The sequence below is a fragment of the Arvicanthis niloticus genome, chromosome 5 (genome assembly GCF_011762505.2).
Source record: "Arvicanthis niloticus isolate mArvNil1 chromosome 5, mArvNil1.pat.X, whole genome shotgun sequence".
NCBI lineage: Eukaryota > Metazoa > Chordata > Mammalia > Rodentia > Muridae > Arvicanthis > Arvicanthis niloticus.
Window position 1 is genome coordinate 12,240,590 of NC_047662.1, and position 25,442 is coordinate 12,266,031.

At 45.9% G+C, this 25,442-nt stretch overlaps 1 protein-coding gene across 3 annotated transcripts in view; it reads left to right on the forward strand.

Moving 5' to 3' along the window:
• Kazn (kazrin, periplakin interacting protein) overlaps window positions 1-25,442 on the forward strand; it is a 977,884-nt gene that overhangs the window by 422,747 nt on the left and 529,695 nt on the right. The gene's annotated exons all lie outside the window — the stretch shown is intronic.

A 25,442-nucleotide genomic window follows, 5' to 3' on the forward strand; every position in this document is an offset into this window, starting at 1 on the left:
GAGTGTATATCACAGGGACCTGAGTCTGCACTTGAGCTGCAGCCCAAGGACTGGGCTGAGAGTCCTTCGCTGTGGATGACTTCCTGGACAAGGATCATGAGGAAAAGCCAGGCAAAGAGCTCAGTGTGTGCTTCATGAGTTGTCCCTGCCACACCTGTTATAGAGAGTGTCTCCTTTAATAGTCCTGTTGTGTGTGTGTGTGTGTGTGTGTGTGTGTAGTAGGTGGACACACCTACACATCATTTGCTGTTCCTGTGTGTTAAGCAAGTCTGTGGTCCTGTTTTTTATGGTAGCTCTGAAACATCTACCTGTTGTCTGTGTGTTCCCAATTTAATCTGATAAGTCAGAGATAGTAGTGTTTTATTTGCATAAGCAGGCTTGGGTTTTGTTGTTGTTGTTTCATTCTTTCTTCTTTTTTTTTTTTTTTTTTTTTTTTTTTTAAAGTTAATCTCTGCCTCCTGGTCTGTGCTAGACAGATGGCCATGGTTTATTTGCACAAACAAGATGTAGATCCATTCTGCTTTGAAATGGAGGACACTGTTACTTTACAGAGTGGATTCATTCATTGCTAGGACTGGGCTAGGAGCTTCTGCTCTGTACAACGGGGAATAACTTAGAACTGGTCGTGGGCTGCTCTCCACCACGACACAGGGAGCAACATGGAGAGGTGACTGTGGCCATGTTAGTCCTACACACTGCCCTTGAATTGTATGCAAGAGCAAGAGTCCCTTGGAAATGCTTCGTGGCACCCTGGTCAGGTGCTGCCCTGGGGCACACACTCATTCAAAGAAGTGTAATGTAAACAGGAGAGGAGCAGAGAGAGGGCAGAGACCTGAATCCTATGAGTGAGGACACAGGGGTTCTGTGTCCTGAGGGAGTTTCCCTGTCTTCACCATCATTAAAAGTGTGCAATTAGGGCTAGGGAGGTGGCTGATCCTCAAAACCAAAGTCAAAAAGAGCCAGGCTTGGTGGCACATATTATAATCCCAGCACTGAGGAGGTGGAACACTGGGACTTGGTGTCCAGCAAACATAGATTAATGGATGAGCTCCAGATTCGTTGAGAGACCTTATCTTTAAAATGAGGGGGATAGCCTCTGAAGAACAATCAGCTGTCCTCTGGCCTCTACATGTATGTACACATGTGTGCATGTGTGCGTGCGCGCACACACACAATACATATTTTAAAAGTATGTAGCTTGGGTTGGGGATGTGTCTCAGTGAGTACAATTCTGATCTAGCATGTGCAAAGTCCTGGATTCAGTCCCCAGCACCTTATAAACTGGACGTAGTGGCACTCACTTATAATCCCAGCCCTAGGGAGGTAGAGGCAGGAGGTTTAGCAGTTCAATGTCATTGTTGGCTACATTGGAAATTTGAGGCCAACCTGGAATATAGTAGACCCTATTTCCACAAAACACAATAAAAGACAATTTGTGCAGTTAGCACCTGAATGTTGATAGCCCTGTCTATAGCCACTATAGCCAGGAAAAAAAAACAAAAACAAAAACAAAAACAAAAAAACAAAAAAAAACTGTATTCTCTGCTCAGACCCAAAAGCTAAAGTGATGTCCGTTGGGCATCTAGCTGTGGAATCTTAGGTAAATCCTATGACCATTCAGAACTACATGCCCTGGTTCAATGCTATAGCACAGACGAGACACCAGCAAAGTGCTAGATGCATAAAAACGTGGAGGCTGGGACAGTTAAGCCTGGGTGTGAAGCCACCATCACAAAGCAGAGCAAGATTCTCCGAGCAGATTCTCCCAGGCTGCAGGATTCGGTTGCTGTGGCACAGCCCCAAACAGCACTCACCGAGTGTCAGAGACCTTCCTGGGAACCAGACGTTCCTGTCATCTGTTGTGCTAGAAAGGAGTAGCTTCTTGCATAACCACTGAAGAGAAGTAAAGTCTCCCACTCTCTCGAGTTCCTCCCGCTCTCCAGTTCCTTCCCGGCGAAAGGAGCCAGAGTGTTTTGTGGAGGAGTTTAAACAGAGTGCATTCCGAGACTGCAGAAACCTGTGTGGTCTGAAGAAGTAGCACAGGCAGGAAGTGACTTACTATATGCGTCCTTAGAACCTGCCATCGGTGTCACTTGGCTATCCCTCGAGCACTGTCTGTTCAGGAACTAACAGGTGTTGGGGGGTTGTCTTGAAGCAATTATTGGGGAGCAGGCAGAAGGGGCCAACTCGAAAGCCCATGAACAATGAGAACAATCGACCCATTCCCCTCTAGCTCAAGAGAGGTGAGCTCCATGGCAACAATGACTCTCTGGAAGTTAAGCAGTAACTTCCCCATGGTGGAGACCAGCCCTTGCAGACCCCTTCCACACTGGCACTCACCTGGGGTGCTGGATTGATCTCTGTGATGAGAGGGCATGTCACATATGTCAGGTTCTTCAGTGGCTTTACCATCCTGGTGCCCGTAGCTTCCCCTTTCCCGAATGGGAAGACTCAGAATGTCTTCAGATGCTATCAAGTGTCCCCTGTTACTGCCTCATGCATCCATCCATTTAATGAATATTCAACGAGTCTCTTGCCTCTGGTGCCTCAGCAATGGACAGGGGACACTGTGATGGCTCACCCAGGAGAGAATGCCTCTGAGCAATTATCTGGATTACGCTAACTGAGGTGGGACAGTAGCACCTGCTTCATGGACTGGAGTCCTGGATCACTTTAAAGGAGAAAAGCATTCGCCTTCCTCTGCTTCTGGGCTGTGGATGTCATGTGACTAGCAGTCTCACATTCCTGCCAACATGCTTCCCCTACTATGGTGGACTGTACCCTAGAACTGTGACTCCAAGTAAAACCTTTCTCCCCTGAATTGCTCATTGGGACATTTTCTCACAGCAACAGAAAAATTAGCCAATGCACCCTGTTTGAGGGTTCTGATGGTAGCACTGAATAATAACTAGTAACAATCATATATAATAATAATAAAAATAATAACTTAACAAACCAATGAGGAAGACAGTTATGCAATTTCCTCTCATCAAGGACCATGTGTTTCATGTACAGAATTATCGCTAATGCAAATAAACTTCAATTACTTAATTCTCACTATCAACATTAATTTGAACGAACCTATAATCAAATGATTTTTTTCCTTGAAAAAGAAAAAGAAAAAAAGAAACAGACCTAAGGCACATTTAAAAAAATAGATGTATTCTAAAATACTGCAAATAAATTTAAACTTCTTTTTCCCAGTTGCCAGAATAGTATCTGCTATATATAAATAAATGGTAGTAAGTTCTGATTTATGCCACTCACAGATTGTGGTGATTTGAATGAAAATGGCTTCCACAGACCCATCGGGAGTAGCACTATTAAGAGGTATAGGCTTGTTGGAGTAGATGTAGCCTTGTTGGAGTAGGTGTGGCCTTGTTGGAGTAGGTGTGGCCTTGTTGGAGTAGGTGTGGCCATGTTGGAGTAGATGTGGCCATGTTGGAGTAGGTGTGGCCATGTTGGAGTAGGTGTGGCCATGTTGGAGTAGGTGTGGCCATGTTGGAGTGGGTGTGGCCTCGTTGGAGTGGGTGTGGCCTTGTTGGAGTGGGTGTGGCCTTGTTGGAGTAGGTGTGACCCGTTGGAAGAAACATGTCATAGGAGTAGGCTTTGGGATCTCAGATGCTCAAGCCAGGCCCAATGTCTCACTTTCTTCCTGCTGCCTGCCCATCTGGGTGTAGAACTCTCATCTACTCCTCCAGTGCTATGTCTGCCTGTTTGCCACCATGTTTCCCTGCCTGACATTAATGGACTAAACCTCTGAACTATAAGCCAGTTCCAGTTAACTGTTTTTCTTATTACAGCTGCCATGGTCATGATGTCTCCTCATGGCAATAGAACCCCTAACTGAGACACAGATCAAGTAGCTTCTATGAGCTGGGCATTGATCTGGTCATGGAGATGAAGCATGGAATGAAATAAACAAGAACCCCTCTCCATGGGAGGCTTATAGTCCAGTGGGAAAGACAAAACAGAAGGCTAGGGATGTGGCTCAGTGGGCAGGTGCTTACCTAGCATGAAAGACACCTTGGGTTCAGTCCCCAGCATCACAGAAACCAGGGGTGGTGACACATGAAGTACGGGCAGGAGTTCTGACCCACCATCAGCTACATAGTAAGTTTGCGGCCAGCCTGGGCTACACAAGTTCCTGTATAGAAAAAGAAACGAGGCCGAAGATGAGATGAATAAGTAATGTGACCTATCTCTTTAGGAAGGAGGATTCTAAAAGCTTGTGGGAGCCGAGATGCTCTAAGGGGGTGGGTGTGGGGGGCTGACTGTCTCCCCCAGGAGTAAAGCTATACAGGAGATGGGGGGATGATCCACGTCAGGTGCTGCAGGAGAGCATTCCCTGCAGAGGGAACAGGGGCTGTAAACCTGGAGGGCAGGACACACATGTCGCTGCTGAGTACAATCCACGCCAAGCCATGGAGTCAGAGGCCAATTCAAACAAGTGATATCTTCCTGCACAAGCCTGATTCTCACAGACTCGTGGATTCTGGGTAACTTAGAATGTATACAAATGTATTGGCTCATAGTTGTGGAGGCTTGGAGGTCAAGGACCCAGGCACTGCCATCAGGGAGGATCTTCTTAACACATCATCCCAGGGAGGCAGAAGGGCAAAGTGGCCCATGGGGTGGGGGGTAAAAGTGCCCCTTTAGAGCAGTATTAATCCACTCTCGAGAGTGGAAGCCCTCTGGACTTTCTGCCTTTCTCAGTCCCACCTTCTTCTTCCACCACAATGAACCCTGGGTATCAACATGGATTTTGAAGAGGACACATCAAAGCATCACATGTAGTGATGGGATAGGTCACTGTGAGGATGCTGGACTTGACTCTGAGATGAGTACCCTAGGCAGTCCTATGTAGACGGATAGAGTCCCACTGGAGGTCTGATGTGTGTGCACATATGGGGGTAGAAAACTAGTATCTTGGAGTGCAGGAGAGCTGGTAGAAGCCCTGGTCTTTAATCTATTCTGCTATCTAGTTTCTCTCTCTCCCTCTCCCTCTCCCTCTCCCTCTCCCTCTCCCTCTCCCTCTCCCTCTCCCTCTCCCTCTCCCTCTCCCTCTCCCTCTCCCTCTCCCTCTCCCTCTCCCTCTCCCTCCCCCTCCCCCTTCCCCCTCCCCCCCTCCCCCTTCCCCCTCCCCCCTCCCCCTCCCCCTCCCCCCCTCCCCCTCCCCCCCCTCCCCTCCCCCTCTCTCTCTGTGTATGTGTGTGTGTGTATGTGTGTGTGTGTCTGTGTGTGTGTGTGTATAAGAAGATCAGAGGATGACATCAGGTGTCATTTCTCAGGAGCTGACATTATTTGGGACACAGTCTCTCACTAGGACCTGAAAGCTCACCACTTAGCTAAACTGGCCCAGGCCCCAGCTTCTACCTATATCTGCCTTTCTAGCACTAAGATCTTACATGGGTCTTGAGGACTTGAACTCAGGTCCTCATGCTTGCATGACGAGTGTGTTAACAAGATGGCCGTCTCCCCAGCCTCTCAGTGACTGTTGAGACATCCTCCAGCATCTAACTCCAAACACTGGCAACCCTCCAACACACACTCATCTCTCTACCTACAGAGCCCACTCCTTGGCAAGCTCACATTGTATCTTCAGTATTTGCTGGACTCTCATAAGTACCTGCTGAAGCCCACCTCTGAGACATCTCTCCTCAACTCCTGGGACTGTCCCCAGCCTGCTCCCTCAGCTAACAGTCCCTTCATCTTGACAACCTGTCCCTCCTCTCCTACCCACCTCTGTTATGTCAGTGAATATACTGGTCTCCCTCACAGCAATAATCACAGCAATAACCTGAAGATCAGTTGGAAAGGAGGAACTCCCAGAATTCCATCCTCCAAGTCATCAATGGTGGTCACCCCGCGGTGACGTCAGATCTGTCCACTTGCTCTATTCTTTATCCTGGGCTGGGCTATTCAGTCAGATCCTCGTTTATCTTCCTACCACTTGAGTACAAGAAACCACCCCATGTACAGTATTACCATGCACTATTCTCCATTGCTCAAACACTCTGTGGAGCCCATACCCCAGCAGCCACGATTCTACTCATCTGCCTGTATCCCATCCAAACCTCAGGTGCTACCAAAACACCTGGCCTTCAAGAGTGGGGGTGTAGGCTTTTCTTTGGTGCCTGGGAGTCAGGCCCCTATAATGAAGGCTCTGACAAGCCTGCTATGCCATGCCATACCATGAAGACATGATGTCTCTCCACTCTAGAGATATGGGGGTTCTATGTTCCACACTGGATCCTCACTAGAACAAGAAACTTGCCAGCCCCTCAACCTTGGTCCTTCTACCCCTGACACCTGTAAGCAGTACCTTTCTGTTCTGTTTAAACCACCCACTCTGCAGTCATCTGTTACAGCACTGCATGTGGACTAGACAGCCTCCTTTAGGATTATGAAAGACGTGATGACCTCTTCTCTGCAGCTTTTCTTCAGATGATGTCTATAGACATTGCCAAAAGCTTCTGGGGTCCAAGGTTTGCCCACAGAGAATTACTAGCCTAATACAGCTGAATTACAGAAAAAGCTCCGTTTCAAAAAGATGTGACGATATGGCCTGCTGTAGGTGACATAGGGCTAACCATGCAGGTGCAGGAGTGACATGTGACCCCACACACACACTCTCTGAGTTCTAGCATTGACGAAGAGAAGTTTTTCCAAAGCCTCTCAAGATCCCATAGCTACCATTCTGTGTCTGAATCAGGGTGAACCACTGCTCATAAAAGTCACAGAAATTATAGCTGTACACTCCCCAGAGGGAGGGAAGATTTAAGAAATCTTAATTCACTCGGGAAGCCCTTTAAGTGAATGCAAATTGTACTAGGAGAGTTAGTGGTTTGTTGTGTGGGTCTGTCAATCAAAGGTAGGCAGCCCCCGATGGCTTTTTTTTACTAAACAAGTGCTTCAAATTTTTGATGTGCCCTCCCCACTAACCCCCACACACACATCAGATGAGTAGGGTACAGGAGATGCTGGTTTCATATGGTGAGGGCCCCCCTATGCAGGAGCATAGGACAGGAGTGGGCTCAGAGATCACATCGATGCAAGGATGCTTGCTGACTTCCTGCTTACAAGATGTGAGAGCCTGGAGGGATATTAAGAACAACAGGTACCCTGAGCTGGGGAGATGGCTCAGTCTGTAATGGGCTTGCCCTGCAATCATGAGGACCTGAGTTGAGGTCCCCATGTAAAAAAGACAGGTGTGATGGCTCATGTCTGTAACCCTAACATTGGTGATGTGGAGGCGGGAGGATTCCTGGAGCTTACTGACTGACTAATAAAGCCAAAACGATGAACTCCAGGTTCATCTGACTCAAAGGAGAAGGTAGAGAATGATCAAGGAAGACCTCTGGCTTTCAGCTTTCACATATTCACACACATACTCATGAACACACACACACACACACATATGAAAACACACACACTCATACATACACACACACACACACACACACACACACACACACCCCAAATGGCACATGCTCTTACATCCTGGGAACCCTCTTTTATCAGCAACTTTGGAAGACAATTTGCTTTTCAGTATTCATCTGGCCAAGACTACTTCAAGATTATAATAAATAAACAACAGAGGAATCCAGGATGGGGGAGGAACAGCCACCTGCCCAGCTATGGAAAGAAACAGAAGAGCTTGTCAAAATACAAGTCCACACTGTCTGATAACAAGTGCTGCCGTTTGGTTGGTACTCCTATTATTTTTACAATCTGGAGGCCTGTCAGCATTATTTCATAGGATCCTCACAGCCCTCCTTGCAAAGGGTGCGAGGGGATACTTGCTAACAGCTTCACCTAATTTCGCTCCTTGCTAAACATGCCACAATGCTTCCGGAGATTCAGCTAATGGTTTCTAGTCAGCTGGGGCTCAGATAGGGCAAAGTCTCTGCCATGCCCTTATGTCTTAGACAGTGAGCATCCCCAAAAGCCAGTGAGATGCTCTTTCCCCAAGGCCGACGTCTAACACCACTCCCACTGTGTGAAAATCCCCGTGGTGTTGGCAGGGTCCTCCTAGCAGACTCATCCCATTACCACATGAGAGTTTTCCAAACTATTTTGACAGATGAAATTGCAGATAATTAGCTCGGCTCTGCCAACTTGAAATTACTGAGGGTGATTTCTGTGTCTGTGTACTTGAGTTTCTGAGAAATAACCTAAAATTGAGAAACAGGCCAGCATTATCCTCATCTTACCCCTCCAACGTATTCTTATAAGTGTGGAAGAAAACTCTGGTCATAAAAGTCCGTGATAAAGGAAGGGGGGCTATGCCTCTCCATTAAAACTAGGCAGCCTGGCTCTGCTCAAGGGTGTAAGATTGGAAATTATCCTGGCTTAAACGCCTCAGCCTCAGCATAGGCCTGTAAGAATGTGATGTGAGAATCCAGGTGCTGCTCTGGCCACAGCACCTGCAGCCCCCTCCTGCAGTCAGCCACGGGCACAGAAACAGCAAGTCCCAGCTCACAGGGAAGTGAATTTTCATGGAAGCAGATATGGGTGGCCATCCACCCAGCTCTTCACCTACTTCCTTCCCTCCTGCATGCGATACTTCCTACATGGGAAACAGAGGATCTGATACAGCTGATAGAATTGTGTGCTGTGAAGCTCTCCCTAACCTCAGAAAGCTAAGCAAACAGACCCTGCTTCTAACTCGTGGGCCCTGATCTCTCTCCCCCAGAACCCCTGCTATGCTACCTGGTGCTAGAGATAATCTCCACCAAGCTGCTGTCTGTCTGTCTGTCTGACTGGCTACCTGACTGTTGGCCTGTCGTGTTAATAACTCTTCTGAGGAGCTGCCTACCCCAAACGGTCCATCTCAGCATCCTTCTTGAACCCCCATCTGAGATCTTTTCACGGCCACCGTTGCAGACAGATTGCATCTCCCCAGCTCTTCGAATTCCTTTTGATGCCAAACCAGATCGGCATCTGAAGTTATCAATAACGAGTCTGTGGACGACAGCCCTGTCTACATCTGTGTCAGTGACTTCCAGGATGAGGAGCTTGGGAAGCAAGCGTGCTTGTCTGCCACCTGCAGGCAGCCTACCTGTTAATATCAAAGCAGAGGGACAGCTGTCAAGAGCTCCCATCACCCTTCCCAGTGTCAGTTCCCTGTATCCTTTCACAATGTTCCCCCTGTGAAGGTCAAGGTATTTTTTTTCCCTCCTCATGTATCCTAGTCAGCCCAACTCCTGTAACAAATACCACACACTGGGAAGTTTCTGCACCAAACACTTCTCCGTTTTTTAAATCTAACTTTTATTTTTTGGGGTGGGCATGTTGGGGGTCAGAAGATAATGGGGTTCTGGGGATCAGAGTCAAGTTGTGAGGGCTGACAACAAAGGCCTTTACCCACGGAGCCATCTCACCTCAACAACAGACATTCTGTCTGGAGACAGGGAGTCTGAGAACAGACTGCAGACCTGGGATTCCTAGAGGGACCCTCAGCCTGCCTCGTGCATAGCTGCTGTTCTAGTGAGTCAGGGTTACTATGGCTGTGAAGACACACCATGAACGAAGCAACTTGGTGAGGAGAGTGTTTATTTTGACTTCTACTTCCACTCCACTGTTCTTTGTCGAAGAAAATCAAGAAGGGCAGGGACCTGTGAGGCAGGCGCTCATGCGGAGGCTCAGCCTTCTTCCGTTTAGAACCCAGAACGACCAGCCTGAGTGTGGCCCCGCCCACAATGGGCTGGGTCCTCCTAGATCAGTCACTGAATAAGAAAATGCCCTATGGGCTTACCTACAACCCTCTGTTATGGAGGCATTTTCTCAACTGAACTTCCCTCCTCTCTGATGGCTCTAGCTCATCAAGCTTGTGTTAAAACTCGCCCGCACCGTTACCCTCTTGCTATGATTTCACTTGGAAGAAAATGGGAGGGGGAGAGGAGGGAAATGGCGGGGGAACAGAGATCGGATCAGGAGAACACACTGTCTCTTCCTCTTCTAAGGACATTGTGATAGCTCCTATTGTCCACCTGATAGGATCTGAAGTTACTTCGGTGACAAGCCTGGTTGACAGGTCCTGCTTGTACTTAAAAGTTCCCATAGATCATTGAGGCAAGGGCCTGGACCCATTCTTAGAGAGTCCTTTATCCAGTCTAATCTATTCAAGGAAGCTTTGTGTCACAGTGTCTGTATTCTACAGCTGGGGTAGCCTGAGGTCACAGAGAGACAGGAACGGGGCTGGGTTCAGCACCTTGCTCTCAGGCTCCCAGGTAGCACTTACCCACCACTCTCCACTGAGCTGGGGGTACAGGGGTTACTGGCTAAGCTACACCCTTGACTGCAACCTGTGTGCTAATTGTTTTTGTTCAAAACAATGAACCTCTGATAGCTTATTCGGTCCATTTAATCCTCCATAAATTTTGCCTAGCTGCTGTCTCCCAGACTGGGCCTCCGCCGCACTGCCCCGCCTCCCCCGATTGGAACACACGTAATGGCATCTCTTGCCGCTCCTGCCAGATGTGGCTATCTCCCAAGCATTAACATCAGAAACCGGTTAAAAATAAGAGCCTATTTTTTTCCCTCCTCCATGCTATTTCTGTCTGCCTTGGGTGTGTGTGTGTATTTGAAACTTGATGAGTGCAGCTCTCCTGTTGTTGAGATAGTCACGTGACGAGTGTATTCTAGATATCTATAAGAGACAGGCAGACCTAGCGTTGGAACCCAGAGGGGTCAGTTTGTACCCTGAACAGTCAAACCCAGATGCTGTAGTCTTGTCCAAGTGCATTGGGACAGTAAGTATAATAAAGGTGCCAGGATGGCAACGGGTCCATGTTTTAGTGAGACTTGAGTTCCTGAGAAATTTTCAAAGAAGAAACGGAGAGAAGATTTGATGTACAGAAGATTGTTTGATCCCAAATTATGCCAGAGGCGCCCTCCACCTCTTGTACGTTTATTTATTTTCTTTCTATGTGTGCGAGTGAGTGCACACATTCGCGTCCGCGCGCACACACAAAGTACACTATTGTAGGTCAGAGGACACCCTGTGGGTATTGGTTCTCTCCCTTCACCACATGGGTCTAGGGGATCGAACTCAGGTCATCAGACTTGGTGGCAGACACTTCTACCCACTTAGCCCTCTTGCTGCCCCCCTCCCCAAGCATGACTTCCAATAAGCAAATCCTTTACTTTTCTTATGCATTTTTTTCAAAAGAAACACAAAAATGGGAAGCAATGTTCAAAGGTTCCTGGCAGGACCTTATCATTACAAGCCATCCTCACTTCTGAGACACGGAGAAATCTTAAAGGCCTTCGATAAGGTGAATCCAGCAGCATGCTGATATCAATGCCTTGTGACTAATGAACTTTGCCCTATAAAGGCCAGGATGGCGTGACTCAACATGCCAACTGATGAAAGGAAAATGGGCACAATTCCTTCCACAGCTGCTGAGAGAGCACTCATAAGGAAGATGCTTCATGAGAAGTGCTGTAAGTAGTGTAGCATTCCAGAGACAATCAAACTGGGCTCCTGCCAGCACATCTACTGTTTAGCTCGATGCTTGCTGTCATTGTCAATACAGTAAACAAGAAAAAAGCAGGCTTAAGAGGGAGAGAGGGAAACTACACTCTAAGTGTCTGTGAAAACTAGAACCCTCTGTATTAAAACCCAAGGAGAGATATATATGTAAAATCTCAGAACCTAAAAGAGAATTCAAAGCAGTATATGGATACAAGAGTCACAATAAAAAAGTTTTAAAAACCCCAAATCTATAGCCAATAAGAAAGCCGCTGGGTTTTGTGTGTAATTCTCTGTGCTAGAACTTTGCTGCCTGTGTTTACCAACTGCAGGATTTCTCTGCTGGAGTCTGGGGTTTTGATGTACAGAATCGCTTCACATGAAAACATGGATGCTTTGACGTCTCCCTCCTCCATTCAAACCCCTTTATCTTTTTTCTTGTCTTTTTGTGATGGCTAAGACTTTAAGCAGTGTGTTGAACAGGTATGGTGAGAGTGGACATTCTTGCCTTGTTCCTGACCTTTGTGGACACGTTTTGAGTGTGTCTCCGTTTAGAATGTCCAACTCTATGTAAGCCCAAAGAAGGGACACATGTGCTAAGAGAGTTGGCAACTCCACTGTAGATCCTGGACTCCAGACTTCTCCCCCGTGCTCACAAGAAAATGAGCTGTGTATGGAGTCGTTCCCTATGCTGTGGTTTCATCTGGGAAGGAAACAATTTCAGTGTCTGATAAAGAGAAAGGAGAAGATGGCCCTATTTACGAGCTATATTGTTTCATTAAGGAAAAAAGCTACTGAAAATTCTCAAAAGAATGACAGCAAATGACGATAACCCAAACAACCACCGAATGATACAGATGAACAAAAATATGAACTGCCATCGGCGTGTTCATTGGTAGAATAATAAAGAATGCCGAATTGAAGGATTCTTGGTACATCCCACCACAATGCTGAATGTGAAATGAATATGGCCAAACCTCCCCAAGAGCCAAATGCTTTGTGCTTTTTTGCTGCATGAAGGCAGCTAAGAAACAGTGTGTGTGGTAGATGTGGAAGTTGGCAGTGATTTGCCTAAACCCACCTCCTGAATACAGAAAGGACCAAATGCGTTCAGCTCAGAACTTTGCATAGACATCTCATGGAAGCCCCAGGCCGGGTGTTGTCATAACAACAAATGGTGATGTGAAATGTAGATTCTGCCTTTCCCCTGATTGAAACCCTGGAGGGCTGTGGGAGCACTTTGTACTGGGCACAAGCCTGTTAAAGTTCAGATGTGACATTAGACATCAGTTTTGTGCCTAGCAGGAAGGAAAATGGGTGATGCAAGCAGCCTCCGAGCTGAGAGACCCGGGAAGGTTTTAGGAAAGCTTGTCCATTCTGGTTATGAAGTTTTCATACTTAAAATTCTCTCTGAGTCTGGTGGTCCTGTAATAGTTTCTTCCTGTTGTGCTGGGGAAGCAGTGGTCTAGAGGCACTGTAGGCAGCATAGGCTGGGTAGTTCAGAGGCAGGCTTCTCCACTTCCTAAGGCTTCTGTTGTTTGTATACAAGTGCAGGTGTGTGCAGGTTAGGGAAGGAAGGAAGCATGTGTATGTGTATGTGTATGTGTATGTGTATGTGTATGTGTATGTGTATGTGTATGTGTATGCAGGAAGAGAGAGAGGGAGAGAGAGAGAGAATAGAAAAATTTACTTGTTTCTTTTTCTGTTGATTGATTGGCCTGTTGGTTGGTTTCTTGAGACAGGGCCTTAGGCTCTCAATATAGACTGGCTTGAAAATAACAGCAATCCTCTTGCCTCAGCCTCCCAAGCACCAAGGAGAGGGACTGCAGATGTGCAGGCATGTGCATGTACCCAAGGACCAAAGTCAATGTCTGCTGTCACTTCTCAGGACACCATCCATTCTTGGTATATGAGACAGTTTCTCTCATTAGCCATAAACTTTCCAATGTTGCTAGACTGGCCCCTGGGAATCCTCCCATCTCCACCTTCTCACTTCATAATATTATCATATATATATATATATATATATATATATATATATATATATATTACATATACACATACACGTACATGTACACATACATATACATTTACACACGTCCCAATCTTCATGGGTAGTGACAAGCTAAAGATCTGGGATAGCAGATGGGAGTATTTTAGTCTAAGCTGGCCAGCTCAAGAAAACCCCAGAGGGGGCCATGGTTCTAATCTGAAAGCTATCAGACAAAAGTAGTTACCCTTTACTTGGAGAAGGGCCAACTTTTTGGTCTACACAGATCTCTAAAATAGGCAGATTTATTTGTTACTAGCACCTAACACCATTGTTCCTGAGTCAAAGGTCCTAGTAGGGCGCTTGCTCCCACAATCTTCATGAGCAGACTCTTTAATATCTGTATTTATATTTGCATCATGGCCTCTGACCCTCTACAGAATGGCCCACTTCCCTATAACCTGCATCTCCAGACCTGTTCACATTCCTCCCCCAGACCAGTTCTAACAACCTAAGAACCACATGGCCAGATTTATCTGACCCCAAATCTTGGCTCCAGTTCATCTGCATGTCTTAATGTTCGAGTTGCTGTGACAAAATGCCCAACATATCAACATAAAGAGGAGAGGTATCTTCTGGTTTATAGTTTCAAAGAGATTTCAGTCCATTGTGGAGGGAAAAAGATGGAGGTGGGGCAGCTGTTCACAGTGGTAGGAGTACACGGCTGATGCTTGCTCAGATCAGAACAGACAGGAGGCAGGAAGAGCTGCTGGAAATGAAGTATATCCTTCAAAGTCCCACCTATACTACTGGTATGTGCCAGGCTCCACCCCCTATAGTCTCCCCAGTCTTCATCACAATTCCACATGCTGAGAACCAAGCACACACAAAAAATGAGACTGTAGGAATGTTTTTGTGGTCTAACCACAACAGAGCATGGGCCCATGGAGGACCTGGAGGAGACACACTGCTGTAATGCATAACCCTAAGGGCCCTGGCTGGCATTACATCACAATGTGTCATCATTTGGGCTCAATGGACAATGACCAAGTCACAGATCAACAAGGCAGTTTGGGGCTATGATCAGATCCACAAAGAAGATGAATGGAGACTGACAGAGAATACTAGGGGTAGGGTCATTCTTCAGGGGCAAGATTTGGGAAAGTTCCTAGAAGGCATAGGTGGTGTGTCCCAGGGACTACTGAGAAGAATGATGGAGCTAGGGTTAGTGACCCATGGGATAAAATAACTAACAGAACAAATTCTTAGGAATGTTCATCAAAGGTCTTTGTTCCTTCCTGTTCCATGCACTGCCTGTCCTCCCATCCCCCACCCCAGTTAACCCTTCCTATCCTGTTATTCCCCACCCCTTCATACCACCTGCATTCTATCCCCCTTGCCTTGACATCGCACCTCTAGGTGAAAAGATGTTGGCAATTGATGTTTCATCAGGAATGTATCTCCTGAAAGGCTACTCACGCTCCAGTAGATGGTCCCACACCCAAGCGTGTGCAGACAGCCCTGAGCAGACTCGGACTTGGTGGGTTTGAGTTAAAAAAAAAAAAAAAAAAAAAAACACATGAAGTTAAGATGGAACACTGTTGGGGAAATGGAAATGAGTTAGAGGGGAAAGAATGAGGGCTGGTCAAAACGCTTTTCATGTATGAATCCTCAAACGATAAAAATGAATGTTTGACAAAACATAGCAAGCATTGTTTTTAGTGCCCACACCAGAGACTGAGAACATGAACGTGATGCTAAGAGTTGAATACCAAGGAAGAGGTGAGAAGCTTTCTTAGTGACTCGGGGGGGGGGGGCAGTGATTTTATTGCACGAAAGATTACAGTAATTAAGATCTTGGGTTCAAGAGAAAGGGATAAGAAATAAAATTCCTGTGTGGTGTCAGGATGCCAGAAATGCTAACACTACCCACTCCATAAAAGATGGAGGGGAAATTACATTCACGCTCAGGTTAGCTACAACTGTCAAACAGAATCTAGAATCACCATAAAGAGAGACTGAGTGGAGGATTCTCTAGATTGGCTTACGGCACGCCTGTGTGGGGTTTTCTTATTGCATTGTTATGGGAAGAGCCGGCCCACTGTGGGTGGCACAGTTCCTTAGGCATGGTAGTCCTGAACTGTATGAGACCAGAGAAATTGAGTTGAGCACATAGCAAGCAAGCATGCATGCATTCATTTTTTCTCTGTCCTTGACTGAAGATGTGATGCGCCCACCTGCTTCAAGCTCCTAAAATTCCCTGCTATAAGAGGAAGTTACCTGGAATTCTAAGCCACATAAACCAATGTTTCTCCTGAAGGCACTTTTTGTCAGCATATAAAACTAGGTCATTTAGAAAGATGAGATGTTCAGTTGCTTGATCTAGGTCCTCTCAAAAAGAAAATGACTGAAAGGAGAGACAGCTCAGTAGTTAAGAGCACATACTGTTCTCTCAGAGGACCTTGGTTCAGTTCCCGTGTGCCAGCTCACAACATGTAACTCCAGGGCCAAGAGATCCGATGTTCTCTTCTGGCCTCCATGGGTACCGTGTATACATGACACATACACATACATGCAGATAAAACAGTCATAAAATAAAAATAAAACCTTTTGAAAAATAAAAATAAAGAAAATGAACCCATGAAGGTTAATGTCAAGAACTCACTCTTACAGCAGTTGAGGGTTCAAATCTATACTACCCACGTTCCTGTAAAATCCATATGTTGAGAAGGAAACTAAGCAATGAGTGACATCTATGGAGAATCAAGAAGAAATATCAGGGGCTGGAGAGATGGCTCAGTGATTAAGAGCACTGACTGCTCTTCCAGAGGTCCTGAGTTCAATTCCCAGCAACCACATGATGGCTCACAACCATCTGTAATGGGATCCAATGCCCTCTTCTGGTGTGTCTGAAGAGAGATACAGTGTACTCATATACATACAATAAATAAATCTGAAGAGAAGAGGAGGAGGAGGAGGAGGAGGAGGAGGAGGAGGGGGAGGGGGAGGAGGAGGAGGAGGGGGAGGGGGAGGGGGAGGGGGAGGAGGAGGAGGAGGAGGCAGAAATTCAGATTGCTAGAAGCATTCATGTTCAGCCCAAGTCACACAGAATTCATAGGCTCAGCTAGGAGTGAGCCCTGCTCTCCAACTATAAATGCACAAAGAAAATGCTGACTATATATGAGTCAAGAATTCAAAAAATAAAATAGAATAAAACAAAGCCTGACCCTTCCTCCCCAAGAACTAGCTCAAAGATGGCATGATATATTTAAAATAATTAAAGCCATAAAACAGGTCATTACAAGACAGACTATGACCAATGTCTTATGAGGCCAAACAAAGAAGAGTCTAAAAATAATGCGACAGAATTTCCCTATAAAATAGGAATTAAGTCCAAGTTTCGATGATAATTTGATAATTTGGACAGCAGATAAGTCAGGTATAAAAATGAAAGATGTGACATCGGAGATGAAGTAGGAAGGCTCGATTTATTTTTAATAAGAATGAACTAGAGAACAGAGGGAGTTATGATAGAGGTGCCCTTCCAGCCATCAGTTTGGGGTGACAGGGATGTACAGGAGGATGAGTCATGGCCACTCAGGGATCTCAAGCTCTGAGTTCATTGGCGGGATGAATTTAAAGATCTAGACTTGGTGGAAGGACAGGCCTGCTTTATACAGGTATTTCCTAAATACAGCTACAGGAGTCCCTGTGAGAGGGAGGCGGCAGCTGTTTCATACAAAGATGCACAAAGAATGGGATGCAAACATAGAACCCAGAGAGACTGGAAAGATCTGGCCCTGGAGGATGGAGTGATGCAGAACTAGCTAAGGGATGCTGGGAGCCGGGAACCCAGAAGGATCAGGTTCTCTCCCAGGCTTCCAAACAGTTCTACTGATGCTTCATTTTGGCCAAAGATCCTGATTTCTGATTTTAGATCCTCAGAATGGAGACAAAACACATTTCTGGGGTGTGTGTATGTCTTTCTGTGTGTGTCTGTGCATCTGTATGTGTGTCTGTAAATCTGTGTGTGTGTGCATCTGTGTATGTGTCTGTGTGTCTCTGTGTGTGCCTCTGTATGTGTATATGCCTCTGTGTGTGTCTCTGTGTCTCTGTGTATGTATCTGTGTGTCTATGTGTTTGTGTGTCTATCTCTCCCCCACCTGTTTCTCTGTCTGTCTCCTCCCGCCTCTGTGTGTGTGTATGTCTGTCTCTCTGTTCCCTCCTCTGTGTATGTGTCTGTGTGTCTGTCTGTCTCTCTATCTCTGTTCCCCTCTGTGTGTGTGCGCACGTGCATGTGTGTGTGTGTGTTCACATGTGGGGACAATCTTGGTTATCATTTCTTAGGCACTAGGCACTGTTGGCTTTTGCTTTCTTTTGAAGACGGGATCTCTTATTGGCTTGGAACTACCAAATAGGCAAGACCGATAGGCCAGAAAGCCCCAGGAATCCACATGCCGTTTCTTCCCCTACAATGGAATCACAACCCCACACTGTCATGCCTGGATTTTTTTTTAAGACATGGATTCTAAAATTAAACCCTGGTCCTCTTGATTGACTGAGTTATCTCTCTTGCTCCAACTGCTCCAACTTTATAATGTTTTTTTTTTTTTACCCACAATTTGTAGTAATTTGACTTAGTAAATTGAAACAGGCATGTAATAAAGAAACACACCTATAGTAAGTCATCTGAAAGAGAAAGGGTAGAAAACAATTTCGTACCAAACCTTGAGTTGAAAATTTGATTAACAAAATCTCAGTGTGTCTTTAAATCAATATTAGTATGTAAAGAAAATTGCAAGAACAATATAAAAACCATCTCACCATTTAAAAGGCAGAATTCCTTTGGGGGGGGATTTATTTGTATATGAGCATTGAGCTGCCTGTATGTCTATGTAGCATGTGTGTGCCTGGTGCCCACAGGGATCAAAAGAGGGTATCAGATCCCCTGGAACTGTAGTTGCAGATGGCTGTGAGCTGCCGTGTGGATGATAGAAACTGAGTTTGGGTCCCTCTGCAAGAACAGTAAGTTCTCTTAACTGCTGAGCCATCTCTCCAGCCCCTAGGGAAAACACTTCAAATAAAATCACCTAAATATTAATATATTTGGAAGGGGGAAAAAAGCCAATCATTGATTTGGAAAAGTCAGGAACCTGTATGCAAAATCATGACACTGAATTGTGAGGTTAGCCACTTCACTGAGCATAAGCGATAATCTACAAAAATCAATTGCACATATCAGCCAATGCAATTAGAAAATGCAGTTTTGAAAAGATACCATGCGGTAGAGACTCGCAGTAAAAACTTAAAGGTACCTGGGAATAAAACATTTATGGAGAAATTTCTGAAACTTTATTGAGAGACATAAAGAAGAAGAAAGATCCAGAGAAAGGAGAGTACAGGTCACATGTCCTGCTCATTACTGCAAAGTCAATATTATAAAAAGAAAATGATGCCAAATCTGGCAAAAAAAAAAAAAAAAAAAAAAAAAAAAAAAAAACTCCACTTAATTCCAATCGTGATTGTAACTGAACTTTTCCTGGGAATCTTAGGTGCAAAAGTGCAAAAGTGAGAGATAAAACGAAAAGAATAATACTGTCAGGGAGTGTGGTGCACAACCTTAACCTCAGGACTCAGATGGCAAAGGCAGGTGGCCAGCAAGTTCAAGTTCAAGGCCAGCCTGGGCTATCCTGTGAGACCTTGTCTCAAAAAACCAAAACAAAATAACAACATATATACTCAGGTTTTAACACATATATGTGTGTACATGCATACACACACACATGCACACATACACACACCTACACGCATACACACAAATATGCACAAACATACAAACACATACCCATCACTCATACATAACACACAATACACACACAAATACATATACACACATACATATACACACATATATGCACACATACACACACATAAACACATATACCTGCGTATCCACACATATATACACCCCTACACACATACTCATAAAGGCTTTTTTTTTTAAAGTGTTGAGAAATATGATATATTCACAGCTAGCCCTAGCTTAGCCTGATATTTTCCCATTCAGAATTATAAGTTCATTCCCTATTCACCTTCAAAACATAGGATCCATCCCAAGTTTTTTGGTTTTTGTTGTTTTTTTTTAAAGCAACTAAGTATAAAGAAGTTACAATCTAACAGGAAGGAGAATGCCTTCATAGCTTCTTGGCAGAGAATTTCTTTAAAATTTAAATGTGAAAGGAAATACAGTATGTCAGATCGCATTACAATTTGAGTCATCTAGCAAACAAAAGTCACCAGGGGAAAAGTGAAGGGGTAAAATCATCGGTACATGGGGTCCAGAAGAGGCTGGCTGTGTAGGCAGGAAGGCTGAGTTAGATCCACAGAACTCATGTGAAAAGCCTGGAAATGGTGGTGCGTGCTTGTAATCACATCGACAGGCAGCCAGTCTAGCCTACTTGGTGAGCTTCAGGCCAGTGGATGACCCTTATGAAGGATGATACCCCAGGTTGTCCTCTGGCCTCTACAACAAGCACATCCACGCCCTCTTACACACAGAACCTCACAGTAAGATACACATGCACCATTACATGCACCCTCATACACATGTACACACAAACACACCCTGTTGGGGCTCAATGGGAGAAGGTAGACCCGATGTACTTAGGACTGAAGCTATCCTAGCACTCAGATGTTAGCAGGCAATATCCTAAATATTTAAAACATCCAAAGAGAAAAGACAAGAAACCTGTGTAAGACAAAGTAAAGTACAGAAGTAGGACATTTGGCACCCACGACTCTATTTAAAATGTTTAGCTTGGTTAGCGGAGATGTGTAGAAAGGCACATCTTTTCATCCACTGGGCCCTGGCTGAGGCCTTCAGTCCAGATGTTAGATGGGGAATGGGATGTTGTGGATATTCCCAGCCTTGTGTTTTGATGGTAGTTCCACTTTCCTGGGAGGAGCTGCAGAGGAGGAGTGAACCTTGTGAACCTTCTGTCCAATTGAATTTGTAAAATAAAGGCTAGAGCCAGTGATTGGGCAGTAGAAGGGGAGGTGGAGAAAAAGGCTTAGGGGAGGAGTCGGAAGGGGAGGAGTCGGAAGAGGAAGTGACAGGAGAGGGAGGCAACAGAAGAGAGGAGGTGGAAGGACAACGGAGGAGAAGAACATGGCCTGGAAAAGCTGCAAACTATAAGGGATCTCATAGCTGGAGAATAGAGTAGTGCAATGGTAAATCTGCCCAATCTAGGCTTGCAGTTTATATCCATAAATATTGAGTTGTGTTTTCCTTGACTGGACTTACTTGGGTCAGAGATTTACCGCAACAGTGGGAAGCCAGTCTCGCAGGGGAATGTACAAAGCTGAAGACAGTGCCTGAGACTAAACTCGCAAAGGTTGAGAATGATGACATGGAGGACCAGCGAGGATGCAGGGAAATGGGGGCTGTAGCCTGTCTGCAGAAGGACAAATGAGCCGGTACTAGAGAGGGCTCTGAAAAGGTTTAGCCACACCCACAAGCCGCCTGTGCTTCCTTTTACAGTCACATTGTTTGTGTGTTGTTTGCCTATCATGGAGATCAGAGAACAACTCACGTGACTCTGTTTCCTCCTTTTTTCCAAGAGAGTCCTGGGAATTGAACTCAGTCCACCAGGCTGGCTAGCAAGCACCTTTACCTACTGAGTTGTCTTGCCATCCCCCAGGTGCCTCTTCTTGTTATTTTCATGTCTGTGTCCCCCAAATATATCAGAAGACACTCCTGGTGCCTATTGAGTTGCTGGGGACCAGAAGAGTAGTTGCCGAGGCACTAGTAATTGAACAAGAACAGTCTTCCTATGCTTGGGAGAGGAAAGAATCTACAAAACTAAGCAGATACTTTGTAGCACACACACACACACACACACACACACACACACACACTAATCAGGTTGTACAGGTTGTTAGGCTTGGGCTGGGGTTCAATGGAAGAAGGTAGACCAGATGTACTTAGGACTGGAGCTAAACTAGCACTGAGAAGTTAGCAGACAATAATCTAATTTCCTTGCCTTTCAGCTAGCCAACTCCAGGACTGTGTTTTGCATGGTCCTTAGTTTCCCCCACAGAACTCAGCAAGTGAGGCAGGGCAGCCTTTGACTGTCTCCCTTCCTTGTACGCCTCCCACTTCCCTTCCAGTATCACCAACCAACCCCCCCCCCCCTTGCCTAGGGAATGTCTCCACTGTGTCTTAGATCTGCTTCTTGGGGAGTCCTCAGTACAGCCCTGTGGCGTGGCTTTTTCTGAATAAAACTGAGGAGAAAGTACGGATGCACAGGGCTGTGGGCAGGTGAAGGGAGGAAGCATCACAAGCAGGTGACAGAAAACAGAGCTGAGGGACAGAGTAGGAAAGGGACAAGTTAAGAGTGTACAGAGGAGACAGTGCCTACCTGAGTCATGGAAGCATGTGACATCCCAAGGAGCAGAGCCCAGCCGTGGAGCCCCTTCAGCCCTGGGTCTGGGGAGTGTCGGTCTGCAGCAGTGTGGCATCAGGACTTAGCATCCCCACCCTCCTCCAGATCCTGTGACATCACGGGTCAGATCCCAGAGGAATGTCACCATTCTGTATTCTCATTCCAGACATGTCCACAGAGTAGGGGCTTGGCACAGATGGATGCTGCTGTGACATGAAATATTATTGTCACTAGAGAGTGATTTCTTGATACAGCATGAAATAACAGCCTGGCTTCTCCCAAAGCGAGATTTCAGGAGAGAATTAAAACACATTTGCCTTGGCAAGGATGTAAAATAATGACTGCTTGAAATTTTAATTGTACCTTATGTAAATACACACATACATACAGAATCCCAACGATTCTAGACAGCTCAGGCATGGTCACTGCATTGAGGTGGCAACACCAAGCATTAATTAGGCTATTTACAACTTTTGCAGCCTGAATTCATCACACCTGGCCACCATGCGAATCTCACTGTTATCAGAGGCAAAGGCATCCTCCCTCTTGCTATTTCCTTGGCTGTTAACTGGGGAGAGAAAGGCTTGGCTTGATTCTGCCCCCTTACCAAGGTGAATAAGACATCCTCAAGGAAACCAGCTGTGGCTCTGTCAGCAGCTGTGCCTAGCTCATGCCATGCAATCGATGGAACCTGTTGGTTTAAATGGGCATCGTGGATAAGAGTGTGACTTGGTGACCCCTTCCAGCTGGCTGATGTAGAACCAAGAGATGCATGGATACTCTGCGTAAAAATAATGCAGAGACCCCAGTGGGGAGCGACCCCAGTCCTTGTGATGGCTAATACCATTTGTCAACTTCACAGTATTTAAAATCACTGAGGAGACAGACCTCGGATTGCGACTGTTAAGGAGTTTCTAGGTTGGGCTAAGTGGAGCAAAAAGACTCACCCTGGACATAGGTGGCAGCAGCCCACTGGCTGGGAGCCTGGATTAGAAAACAGGAGAAAGCTAGCTGAGAACCAGCAGTCTTCCCTCTTTGCTGACTATGAGTGCAGTGTGAACCGGTTACCTCACATTCTGGCCACCATGTTTTTCCTGCTCAAACAGTGAATCAAAACGAACCCTTCCTCCCTGAAGTGGCTTCTTGTGAATCATAGCAATAAGGAAAGTAATACAGTCTCCCAGGCCATTGGAGATCTCATGGTCCACAATGGAAGTTACAAAACAGCAACACAAACAAGTCACTCTCTAGGGCTCCACACATTCCAGGACATGGCATTAACCAATAGAACCAGGCTCTATCTATGGAATACCTGCCCAAGGAAATTGTGGGACCAGTGAGGATGAGTAGATGTGTAATAAAACCTTGTGAAGATCTTTCTGAAATCAGTATCAACACAATGTTAAGGGATCAAAGTCAGGTAGATCTGAGCTTAGATTTGGACTCTACAATGTCCAATTCCTAAGACTGACTAGCTGTGTTTTCTTAGAGCCTTGGGGTGTCTGTAGCAAAGCATAAAGCCATGCAGCTCTGTTGGGAACCGCACTAGTCCCACGTTCGGGTGCCAAAAAAATGTCGCGGCCCGAGCAAAATGTTGAGGCCCGAGCTGCCCCGAGTTTGGCGGCCACTGTATCCCGGCTCAAGCTGCCACTCCAGTCTGAGGGTCGGGGTTCAGCAAGAGAGTGAGGATGGACTCGAAGAATGGAGACCAGACAGAGTGTGTTTCAATCCCGTTTATTCTTCAGTCTCTCTTCCTCTAAGTGTCTCATTCTCTGTCTCCTCTGTCTGATTCTCTGATCTCTGTCTGATTCTCTACCGTCTGCCTCTGCCTTTTATATGTCTCACTTCTAAGCCATGCCTTTTGGTCACACCTTTAATCATGCCCTTAGGTCTTGTCTCTAAATCTGATCTCTACACTTCTATGTCACACTCTTAAGTTACACACCTTTAATCTCACACACCTTTAATCTCACACACCCAAGGTATCTAAACCAAGATTATCAGAGTGTTCTCAGCTGTTATAGGCTATTGTAATCCAAGTCTCATGTCAGGGTATATGGCTCAAGATGGCTGCAAAGCTGATAGCCGCTTTCTGCTAAAAGTCAGCCCCCAACACAGCTCCATGTTGAGGAGTGCCTGGTCCAGACTAAGCACCCAGGGGACGGTGACTGCTGCAGCCATTAGTACATCAGGAGGCGACCAAAAGCATCAATTTCTGCCTCTGCCTCTGCCTCTGGCACATTATTCTAGTGGGAAGGAATTCTGCCCTGGGTGCAAGAAAAAGGATCTTGGAGATGAGGAAACCTGTCAATCTGTATGAGCATCAGATATGGATTTGCCTCTAGAGAGCAAAGCTCAGAGCTCATTCTGTAGACAAGTTCTTGGATGCCCCTGGCTAGAGGAAGAAAGGTGTCATCATATCCAGCTTCTGTCCTCTGATTGGATGCTCCCAAGCAGCTTCTCATCCGAGATGCTAAGTAGGACAGATCAAATGCCTCTCCAAGTTCTGAAGGCAAGCCTTTCTCCTGATGGGAATCATGGAGTGGGCTATAGGGTCATCTTTGGTTTGGGTTTGGTTATCATTGAGTTAGTCAGTACATGAAGAGCGGACATGTGCAGAAGAGCTGAACAGATGGAAGGGTGTGTGTGTGTGTGTGTGCGTGTGTGTGTGTGTGTGTGTGTGCGCGTGTGCATGTGTGACCACATTCACACCAGGAACTGCATCCCTAAGACATATTTTTTAATTTTATTATCATTTTTTATGTTTGAGTACACTGTCACTGTCTTCAGACACACCAGAAGATGACATCAGATCCCATTACAGAGGGTTGTGAGCCACCATATGGTTGCTGAGAATTGAACTCAGGACCTCTGAAAAAGCAGTCAGTGCTCTTAACCACTGATCCATCCTTCCAGCCCAAGACATATGTTTTTAAATTTACTTTTTTTTTTTTTTTTTTACAGAGTTTCATGTAGCCCAGGCTGGTCTTGAACTCTCAATGTAGCAGAGGAAGACTTTGAACTTGTATCCTGCCTCCACCTCCTGATTCCTGGGATTATAAGTATGCATCACTGCATCCATTTTTATACCATGCAGAAGATCCAGTGCCTAGACTCATACACAGTTACAGCTCTCTGGCAACGGAGCCATATTCTCAGCCCCTTCCTCATGACATCTGAATCAAGAACCCCCACCCCCACCCCCACCCCACCAGACCTGTCAATTAGCTGAGATAGTCAACAGGTACTCAGTGAATGCAGCTGATGCTGGAGTTGTCCCTCCTATGTGAGCTTTATAGGATGATTTGGTGGGAGGAGGGTTGGAAGTTCTCCATCAGCCCCGTCCCCAGAGTGATGGCGGTGGCTGTTACACACCATCATCCCTGGTGTATGTGGGCCTGGAGCTCAAACCCAGAACTTTATGCATGCTAATCAAACTGCCATCTGAGCTCCATCCCCAGCCCCCAATTTCTAGTTTAAAGACAAGCACACTGAGGCCAGGGCACATCTCAAAGTCAGAATTCTGTCA